This window comes from Zalophus californianus, chromosome 10 (assembly GCF_009762305.2).
Source record: "Zalophus californianus isolate mZalCal1 chromosome 10, mZalCal1.pri.v2, whole genome shotgun sequence".
Lineage (NCBI taxonomy): Eukaryota > Metazoa > Chordata > Mammalia > Carnivora > Otariidae > Zalophus > Zalophus californianus.
The window spans coordinates 47628298-47638757 of NC_045604.1; positions in this window are offsets into that span (position 1 = coordinate 47628298).

Sequence of the window (10460 nt, forward strand, 5' to 3'; positions counted from 1 at the left end):
TGTACTATGGTGAGCGCTGTGAATTGTGTAAGACTGATGAATCACAGACCTGTACTCTTGAAACAAATAATACATTATATGTTAATAAAAATATTTTTAAAAAATTAAAAAAATTAAAAGAATGTGTGTTGAGCAAAAAATACTCCCAAAAGATGAATGAGTGTGATGAAGATGGTAAGTGATGTAGAATCACAGACTGGATTGATATTTTTGTGAACTTAGATTTGTCCTGGGCGTTAGGCCTTTCGTATTAATGTGGGCACCATTAGAAATCACCTCGGGGTTGTAGGTTAGAGCCCCATTACTTAAAAATAAAAATTAAAAATCTTAAAAAAAGACATTCAGTCCCTGAGCATTATTTGCTTCCCAAAACAAAACAGTCCCCAGGGGGAATATGTGCATTCGTATAGGTTAGGGTTTGGAACTGACAGTTACCATTGCCCTATTTGGAGTCTCTGGCTACGCTTAACTACACACCAGGCATGAGCTGTCTTCATTCTGTCAGCCATCTTGGCCAGCCACAGCCCTTCAGGCCTATGGAGCTAAGGCCCATCCCCAATGGAATGCATTGCCTCAAAGGTGGAGGGAGCCCACGCCCCAAAAGTCACTCTAGGGAACCACTGAAATGGGTGATAGTCCCCATGTGTACTTCCTGGGGGTCCCAGGCTTTTGCAGCAATCAAGGTACCCACATGTTTCTTATTGGAGTATACCTCAGCCAGCCTGTAGGACCCAGCTGTAGCAAGGGCAATCCAGACTCTTCCAGGTCTGCCTTCAAGAGGAATATGGGCATCTGTATAGGTTAGGTTTGGGAGCTAGGCAGATGCCTGGGCCCCCCCCAGTCGGCCCCCCACCACCCAGCCTCAGGAAACATTAACCTGTTCCAGGCCCTTGATATCCTGACATGTGCCTCCCATGTATGCACAGCCCACACCTTGTCGACCAGTCTTTGGCTGCAGGGGTCCTTCAGGTCTGTGGAACTCAGGCTCTTCCCAACCATCTGCTTACTCTCTAGGATAGAGAGTGCCAACCCCCCAAAATCTTTCTGACGCTAAAGCTTTAAACTGGTGACTGTCAGTCCCCATTTGCACTGGCTGCCTGATTGGGTCCAGCCTTCCCCAGCAGTGGAGGCACCCAGGTGTCTATTATGTGTAGGAGCCAGGACCCCCAGGTTTCTACAAATGAAGGATATCCTGTCTTACCTGGCAAAGCAACTGAAACACTCCAGCTCTGCCTTCAGGGAGAATATTCTGCAATAGGTTGGTAGGCCATGCATATTAGGAGGTTGCCCTGTATCCCCAGTATCATCCTCCTGTGACATTGTCTTATGCCAGGTCACTGGATACCCTGAGCCACACGGCCCACACATGCGCTGTCTGCAACCTGTCATCCAGCATGGGTGATGGGGGCATTCCACCCCTAGGAAGCTCCAGCGAAACACTAACCACCTGAGCCCACCCACCGTTCCCGAAATACTGGCAAGCCTTCCTGGCCCCTCCTTGGCAAGGCAGTCCAGGTTCCTCCAGCTCTGCCTCCCGGGGGGTGGGGGCAGGGTAAAGCACATCTGTGGAGGTTAATGTTTGGAATTAGGCAGATGTCAGGTTTCCCCAATAGCCTGCTCTTGTGACCTGGATTCGCCTGACACCCGCCCTGTTCCAGGTGCCTGGCTACCCTGACCCACTCATCCCATGCATGGACAGAACATACTTCAAAAGCTGTCTTTGGGCAGTCTGGTCCTCCAAGCCTGTGATCGATAGCCCATCTCCAACCACCTGCACAGCCTCAAGGGTGGAGGAAGTCGCGCCCCAGAAAATTATTCTGAAGCAACCACTGCTGTAGGCAATAGACAGTCCCCATGTAGACTTACTTACTGTGTGCTGTTGTCCCAGGCTTTGGCAGAAACCAAGTTTCCCAGATGTCTCTTATTGGAAGATACACAGGCCAGCCTTCCTGATCTAGCCCTGGAAAGGCATTTCAGATTACTCTAGTTCTGGTTTCAGTGAAAATACACTCATGTGTGTAGGTTAGGGCTTAAAATTAGGCAGATGCCTTGTAACCCAAAGATCTGCCTCTTGTGACCCAGCCTCACCCGGCATTGCCCATTGCCAGGACAGCTGGTGATCTTCACTAGCAAAGCCTGGGCATGCACACTTCCTATTTGGACTGACATTTGAGAGAATATGCACATTTCCGTAGGTTAAGCCTAGGTATTAGTCAGATGCCAGGATAACTCCAAAGCCCCTGCTGTGACCTGGCCTTACCCATTCCCGGGATACTCTGAACTTAGCAACCTGCATGTGCTGTCCACACCCTGTTAGCCTGTTCCAGTCCTTGTCAGTGAGGGTTCTCCAGGCCTGTGGAGCTCAAGCAGATCTCCAAGCTCCTGCTAGCCTCCAGGGTGGTGAGAGCCCCTCACCTGAACATCTTTCTGAAGCTTCAGCTTAAAGTGATGACAGTCAGTCCCTGTTAGGTCTGACTGCTTAATAGGGCCTCGGGTTCCTCCAGTAATCCAGGCCCCCAGGTGTCCATGCTAGAGGGAACTCCAGCCATCTGACCCAACCTTGCCCAAGCAAGGCAGTCCAGATTCCTCCGGCTCTGCCTTCTGTGGGAATATACATGTTTGTATATGTTACTCCTTGAAAACTTACATATACCAAGTCCCCCCCAAGAGCTCCTTCCTGTGATCTGGTCTTGCCCAACGAGCCCTGTTCCAGGTCCCCTGGCTACCCTGTCCTGTGAGACACGCACATGCACAGTCAGCACCCTATCAGCTGTTGGGGCCCCCCATACCTGTGGGACTTAAGCTGGTCCCCAAACACCTATAGTCTACAGTGTAGAGAGAGCCCCCCTCCAAAAAAATACTTCAAGTTCCATCTTAAACTCTCAGTCCTCAATTGGTCTGGCTACTTCATGGAGTCCTGGACTTCTCTAGTAATCAAATCTCCCAGGTGTCTCTTATCGGGCAGTACCCTCGCCATTCCACCCATCTGGACTGGGAAGGCAGTCCAGGTTTCTCCAGACCTGCCTTAAGGAAAAATATGAGCATTTGTATAGATTAAGGCAGATGCCAGATACTTCCAATAGCCTGCTTTTGTGACCCGGCCTCACAGGACACTTACTCTTTTCCAAATCCCTGGCTCCCCTGATCTGCTGGGCACTTGCATACGAAGTACATACTCTGTGGTCCGTGCTCAACCATCTAAGTAGCCTCAAAGGTGGAGAGAGCCAACCATCCCCAAATCGCTGAGACACCCACTGAGATGGGCGTCACTTAGCCCCCATGTAAGACTTCATGCCTGAGGTCCTGAGCTTCTGCAGCTATCAAGGCTCCTAGGTGTCTCTTACTAGAGTATACCCAGGCTAGCCCACCCCATCCAGCCCTGCAGGGCAGCCCAGGTTATTCCAGGTCTGCCTTCTGCAGAAATATGTGCATTTGTGTAGGCTAGGGTTTGATGTTAGGCAGAGGTCTTGTAACCCCAAAAGCCAGCTCCCATGACCTGGCCCATCCAAGCATTTGCCCTGCCCCAGGTCCCTGGCTATCCTGACCTGGGAGGCCCATACTTGCTCAGTATACACCCCCAAAGCAAGCCCTGGGCAGCCTGGCCATCCAAACCTGTGAAACTCTGGTCAGACTCCTAGTACTGGTCAGATTCAGGACTCCTGGGTGTCTCAAATGGAGGGATACCCTGTCCTGCTGGACTGCCCCTTTCTTGGCAAGGCAGCTGAAAAATCTCCAACTCTGCCTTGGAGTGGGCAGGGTGGGGGGAGGAATATGCAAATTTGTGTAGGTTAAGCCTTGGAATTAAGCAGATGCCAGGCACCCCTACTACCCCCTTCCTCTGACTGGGAGGAGTCTCCTGACAGTTGAGCTGTTCCACGTCCCTGGCTATTCTGACCTGCACAGCCTACATGTACACAGTACATACTTTGAAAGCCCTTAGGCAGCTGCCCTTGGACCCCCCAGGCCTGTGGCGTTAGGGCCCATCCTCAACCAGTTGCATAGCCTAAAGTGTGGAGGGAGTCCACCCTGTGAAAATGGCTCTGAGACACCCGCAAAAATGGAGATAATCAGGCCCCACATACTTACCGACTGCTATTACCTGGGGCTTTCGCAGCAATCAAGGCTCCCAGCTGTCTCATATTGGAGGATATGCTGGCCAGCCTCCTGGATGCAGCCCTGGCAAGGCAGTCCCAATTACTCCAGCTCTGTCTTCAAAGGGAATATGCACATTTGTGTAGGATAGGGCTTGGGATTAGGCAGATGCCTTGTAATACGAGAAGCCCACTTCCATGAGCTGGCACCCTGTTCCAGGTCTCTGGTTACCCTGACCTTGGAGGCCCACGCATGCACAGCATGTACCAGTAAGCTACATTGGGTGGACTAGGCTCTCCACCTGTGAGACTCCGACCAGACCCCAACCACCTGAATATTGCTATAAGCTGACAGCGGCAAATGGGCCACAGGATTTACAGCCTACTGGAATCCTAGGCTTCCCTAGGAACAGGACTCCCACTTGTCTCCAAATGGAGGATACCCTGTCTGACAGCTGGGCCCCTCCTTGGCAGGGCTGTTGAAAAACCTCCAGCTCTGCCTTCAGAGGGAATATTCCATAATGGGTGGGCAGGCTTTGCATAATAGGCTACCTCCTTTTACCCCTAATAGCCCTCTCCTGTAACCCAGCCTCACCCAACATTGCCTTGTTCCAGGTCCCTGGGTACTCTGACCTATGTAGCCCAGGCATGGGCAGTCACATCCCATTGCTCAGCCTTAGGCTGCAAGGGACATTTCAGGTTTCTTCAGGGGTGGACGGTTGCATCTTTCTGCCCTGTGTGCTGCAGGTAGTTGGGACCATCAGGAGCTCCACAGGCATGGAGGAACCCAGCTGCCTAAAGTTCTGCTGATGGGGTGCATGCTATTCATACACAGGCTCCAGAGATCAGGGATCTGGAACTGGTCAATCAAGAGTGGGCTCTTGGAGGTCCACGGCGTCTGCCTAATCCCAAGCCCTAACCTACACATATGCATATATTCCTCCTAAAAGCAGAGGTGTAGATAATGGACTGCTTTGAAAAGGCAGGCTGAGTAGGCAGGCTGAGGTATCCTTCAATAAGAGACACCTGGGAGCTTTGATTGCTGGAGAATTCTGGGACCCCATTAGGCAACCTGTCCAAATGGGGACTATCAGTTTAAAGCTGCCACCACACAAAGACTTGTGGGTGGTCTTCCTTTGCCCTGGACAGGAGGAGGTGGTTGGGGAATGGTGCAAACTCCACAGGCCTGGAGAGACCCAGGTGCCCAAGGCTTGTTGATAGGATGCTTGGGCCCCAGGGGTCAGGGAAGCCAGGGACTGGGAACTTAAGTGTCAGAAGACACCAAGTCTCAACAACAGGCTCTTGGGGGTCTTTGACATTTGTATAATTCCAAGCCCTAGCTCACAGAAATATGCACATTCTCCCTGAAGGCAAAGCTGAAGAGCCTGGACTCCCTGGTCAAATTGGTGAGATTATCCTCCACTAAAAGGCACCTGGAGTCTGGGGCACTGATAAGCCCCAACGCCATCAGGCAGCCAATCCAAATGGAGACTGAATTGACTCTTGGTACTATGAGGTAGCCACCTCAGAAAGATGGTTGGAGTGGGCTTCCTTCACACTGGAGGCAATATGGGTGGTTGGGGACCAATGTTCCATAGGCCTGGAGGCCCTCAGATGCCTCTGGCTGACTGAAGGGGTGCAAATTGCACAAGCATGAGCCACACAGGTCAGGATAACCAGGGAACTGGAACAGGGAGACGATGGCAGGAACTGGACTGCCTTGCAGTGGAGAATGTTCTGGAAGAAACCCTGGGTCCCCATCAGGCAGCAAGTCCAAATGGGGATTCACTGTCAGCTTTGCAGCAGCTGTCTCAGAAAATTTGCAAGGGGTGGGCTCTCTCCATCTGAAGCATATGGATGTGGTTTCAGGTGATTTCAAATTCAGTAAGGCAATGAAAAACACATGCAATAAAATTGTAAGGAAAGAGTAAAACATAATTATATAATTCTAAAAAATTTTACATATGCCACAAAAAAAGAGATATTAAGACCAAAACAACAAATAATGTCTTTATACTAGAAGCACAAAACTGGAAAATGAAATATTAAAAAAATCCTTTATTAATATTGAAAAACAAAATATTGAAACATAAATCTTACAAAACATTTTTAAGATCACTACACTAAGATTTGCAAAATATTACTGAGAAAAAAATTAAAAAGACATGTAAAGGAAGAACTCTATGATGTTCATGGATGGAAGACAAGTAAGATGTCAATTGTCCCAAGTTAATTTATTCTTTGCATATGACCCACATAAAAGTCTCTTTTTTTGACCAAAAATAATTGACAACATGATTCAAATGTATTTGGAAATGGCCAAGGCTGTCCCGAAAAAGAACAAATTGGAAGATTTTAATACCAGATTTCTAGATCTATATTAAGGATACTCTATTTATCATGTGGTAGTATCATAATGGTAGACAAATTGATCAACAGAAGAAAGGGAGTCCAGAAATACACATCAACACCCAGATCACTTGTTTTATGCACTAATGTAATTCAATGAGGAGTGAAAATTTTTTCTTAAATATGGTGAAATAACTATTGGATTTTGGTATGACCAACAAAATGGAAACCCAGCCTCTTTGTCATACCAAGTAGATTAACTGAAACTGGATTGTGGGCCTAAATATAAATCATCTAAGAGAAAAGATAGTGTTATACCTTCAGTCATTCATGATAAACCAATATTTACTTAACAGATTTCAAATTATATTTCAGTAATAACTTAAATTTCGAATCCATCAAAAAACATCACACACACACACAAGCCATAGACTGAGAAAAGACATTTGCACTACATATATTGGATAAAAGACTAATATGTATTCCATATAAAGCAGTTTCATAAACCAAGAGAAAAAAATAACCCAACTTAAAAATTGCAAAAAATCACCTAACAAACCTATGCACAAAGTGTTCAGTTATCACCATTCATCAGTGAAACTCAAAAGGGAAACACATTAAGTATCACTACACATTCAGAGAATGACTAATGTCTGAAAGCCTGGGTGCATTTGCTAAGAATAGAACATTAAAAGGATTCAGAATTTGAATAAATAAAAAATGATTGATAATTATACGTGCATAAAATTCAAAAATCTCTTCCTCAAAAAATTAACGTGGACTCAAAAGTCTAATAATAACTTGGAAAATATGTCTAATTTATATCACAGAAATGTAAAATGAAAAGTGATAATCTCATTATTTCTAAACAAAGGAAAAATAATAGCAAAAGGGACTAGTCTCTTAATCAGAAAATTAAGAGAGAAAAAAACCCAAAACAAATGTCCCTTAAATATCTTAAATGCAAATAAACACATTCAAAATAATAAAATGCACATTAAAGCTACTAAACAGGAAAGATAGTCAAAAGTTGACAATATTCTCACTTGACAAGGCCAAGAAAAAGTAGGCTCTCTAGAACATTACAGGATACCATATAAGACCCCTGTGAAAAATAATTTGAAATACCTAAGAAATTATCTCATGATCCATTAATTTCACTTTGAGCAGCGTATCCTGACAATATGTCCACAAAGTGTATTCATCATATTGTTATCTGTAATAGTAAAAATATCAAAATGGTCTAAGTGAGATACATTCTAAAATGAAAATAACAAGGGACAGATAAATGTGTAAAATAATCTCTATAAAAAAGAGATTAATAGGGTGCCTGGGTGGCTTTGTCAGTTAAGTGACTGATTCTTGAGTTCAGCTCAGGTCATGATCTAAGTGTGAGATGGAGCCCCATGTTGGGCCCCACACTGAGCATGGAGCCTGCTTAAGATTTTCTCTCTCCCTCTCTCTCTGCCCCTTGACATCTATTTGTGTGCTCTCTCTCCTTCTCCAAAGAAGAAAGAAAGAAAGAGAAAGAAGACGGAAGAAAGAAAGAAAGAAAAGGGAAGGAAGGAAGGAAGGAAGGAAGGAAGGAAGGAAGGAAGGAAGGAAGGAAGGAAGGAAGGAAGGAAGGAAGGAAGAAAGGAAGAAAGAATGAAAGAAAGAAAGAAAGGAAGAAAGAAAGAAAGAAAGAAGAAAGAAAGAAAGAAAGAAAGAAAGAAAGAAAGAAAGAAAGAAAGAAAGAAAGAAAGAAAGAGAAAGAAAGAAAGAAAGAAAGAAAGAGAGAGAGAAAAGAAAGATTAGTCTTTCTTTTCTGACACTTCAGAAAGTAATAAAATTATAACCTTATTCAATGAGGGAACAGATGTGAGAGAAAGAAGACTACTCTGCATAAAGACACTTATCATATCACTCTGCCTTATAAAACACGTAGATGTTTTCCATCGTTTAAGGTTAGATTAGAGGGGCGTTTGGGTGGCTCAGTCGTTAAGAGTCTGCCTTCGGCTCAGGTCATGATCCCAGGGTCCTGGAATAGAGCCCCGCATCGGGCTCCCTGTTGGGCGGGAAGCCTGCTTCTCCCTCTCCCTCTCCCCCTGCTTGTGTTCCCTCTCTTGCTGTGTCTCTCTCTGTCGAATAAATAAATAAAATCTTTAAAAAAATAAAGTTAGATTAGAAAAGTAAGAAGGAGCAAAATCTAAAATTGAAAAAATTGAAAAAAAACTAATGCAAATAATTGTAAAACTCTTAATTTGGTAAGAGAGCCAATCAGAGATAAGAATCATTTCAAGTTTCTTTTTAAGAAAGTACTTACACTCAGAGTCAAGCATCCTGGGACAAAATAAACACAAAACATTTTAACCTTCATTTGATAGTTTAACTGGTGATAGTAATGTTTGCATGACACTTTTGATATTGTTTTCATGGATATTGAAATATAAGAATATATAAAGAGAAAAGGGGAAAATGTGTTAAAAAGGTTTTTTTTTAACCCTATATTATTAAACTTGAATTGGAACATCCGATAGGAACTAATGAATTTGAAATTTCATTTCTATTTCAAATTTCTGACAACTGAAAGACCCTGGAAGTAAAGACACTTCAACAGTATTGAACACTCCCAACTACCATGAATAGTACAACTTGGATTCTAAGTACTGTTCTCCAATAAAAAGAATCAGAACTTCTTGGAAAGATATGTGATTATAGGTGTTCCACAGTGGAAATAGACAGTGAGCCTGGAATGTCATGTTGTGCTAAAAAGAAGAGAAATACTCAAAGACTAATTGGGGATATAACAAAGCAATCCAGAGCCAGTTGCAAGGCACTCACTAACCAAATGTGGGATCATTTGTGCTTCAAAGAATAATGATTATAATTGATTGTGACAGACTGAGTAAATAAAAATTCATGAATCTAGGCTGATACCATGTTTAAAAAGTCTTTAAAGCGATCGCAGAAGGTCACTGATGCATCAAGTCCTTACTCCAAAAATTGGAAATAAAGGGCAAAAATAAAGATTTATCGAATCTCTTTAGGTGAAAGTTTAATTTAAACAGAGTTGATAAATTAACACTCATCCTTACCCAAGAATGACAATAAATGCAAAAAAACGATACGATTGATCTTAAAAATCACTATTTTGAAATAATTGATTATATACAAGTATCATAAATAGATTCCACAAACATTAGGTGAAAGGTTTTGGAGAAGAGTATGTACACAAGCATTAACATTAACAGCAAAGATAACTTGCCAATTCTAACAGCGTTCCTTTATATGTGAGAAAACTGGCTGTCACCAAGGATGCACATTTAGATAAATTGACTCCCTTGGTGACAGCCGGGTTTCTCATTCTAAGCAAGAATGCTGCTTGATTGGGGCGCCTGGGTGGCTCAGTTGGTTGAGCAGCTGCCTTCGGCTCAGGTCGTGATCCTGGAGTCCCAGGATCGAGTCTCCCATCGGGCTCCCTGCTCCGCGGGGAGTCTGCTTCTCCCTCTCACCCTCCCCCTTTCATGTGCTCTCTCTCTCTCTCTCTCAAATAAATAAATAAAATCTTTTAAAAAAAAAAGAATGCCGCTTGATTTAATGCAATGCAAAATTACAAGATATCACCTTAAAAATTTTTTACCTTAATTATGTATATCTTGATTTTCATCTTAAAGTTGTGTTTTTGTAGAAATTTAAAATGTTTATAGTCAACTGATTTTAATTATGCTGCTTGAAATGTATGAACATAAAAATCATATTTCAGACTTGTCACTGAATGTTTCCAAAGCCCTACATACCAGCAAAATCATGAAAATATTTTTAGATCTGAAGATAATCACCAGAGGTCTTTATAGTTCTTGATATATATTGTCTTACTTTTTACATATCTTTATTTTAAAATAACATATCCTATGGTTCAAAGGTGATATATATTAAAGATAGAAAATTTGGAGAATACAGGTAAGTATAAAGGAGCTAAACAGCCACTCTTCCCTCTATTATCTCTAAATTCAGTTATAGTTATTACAAATTTTTGTG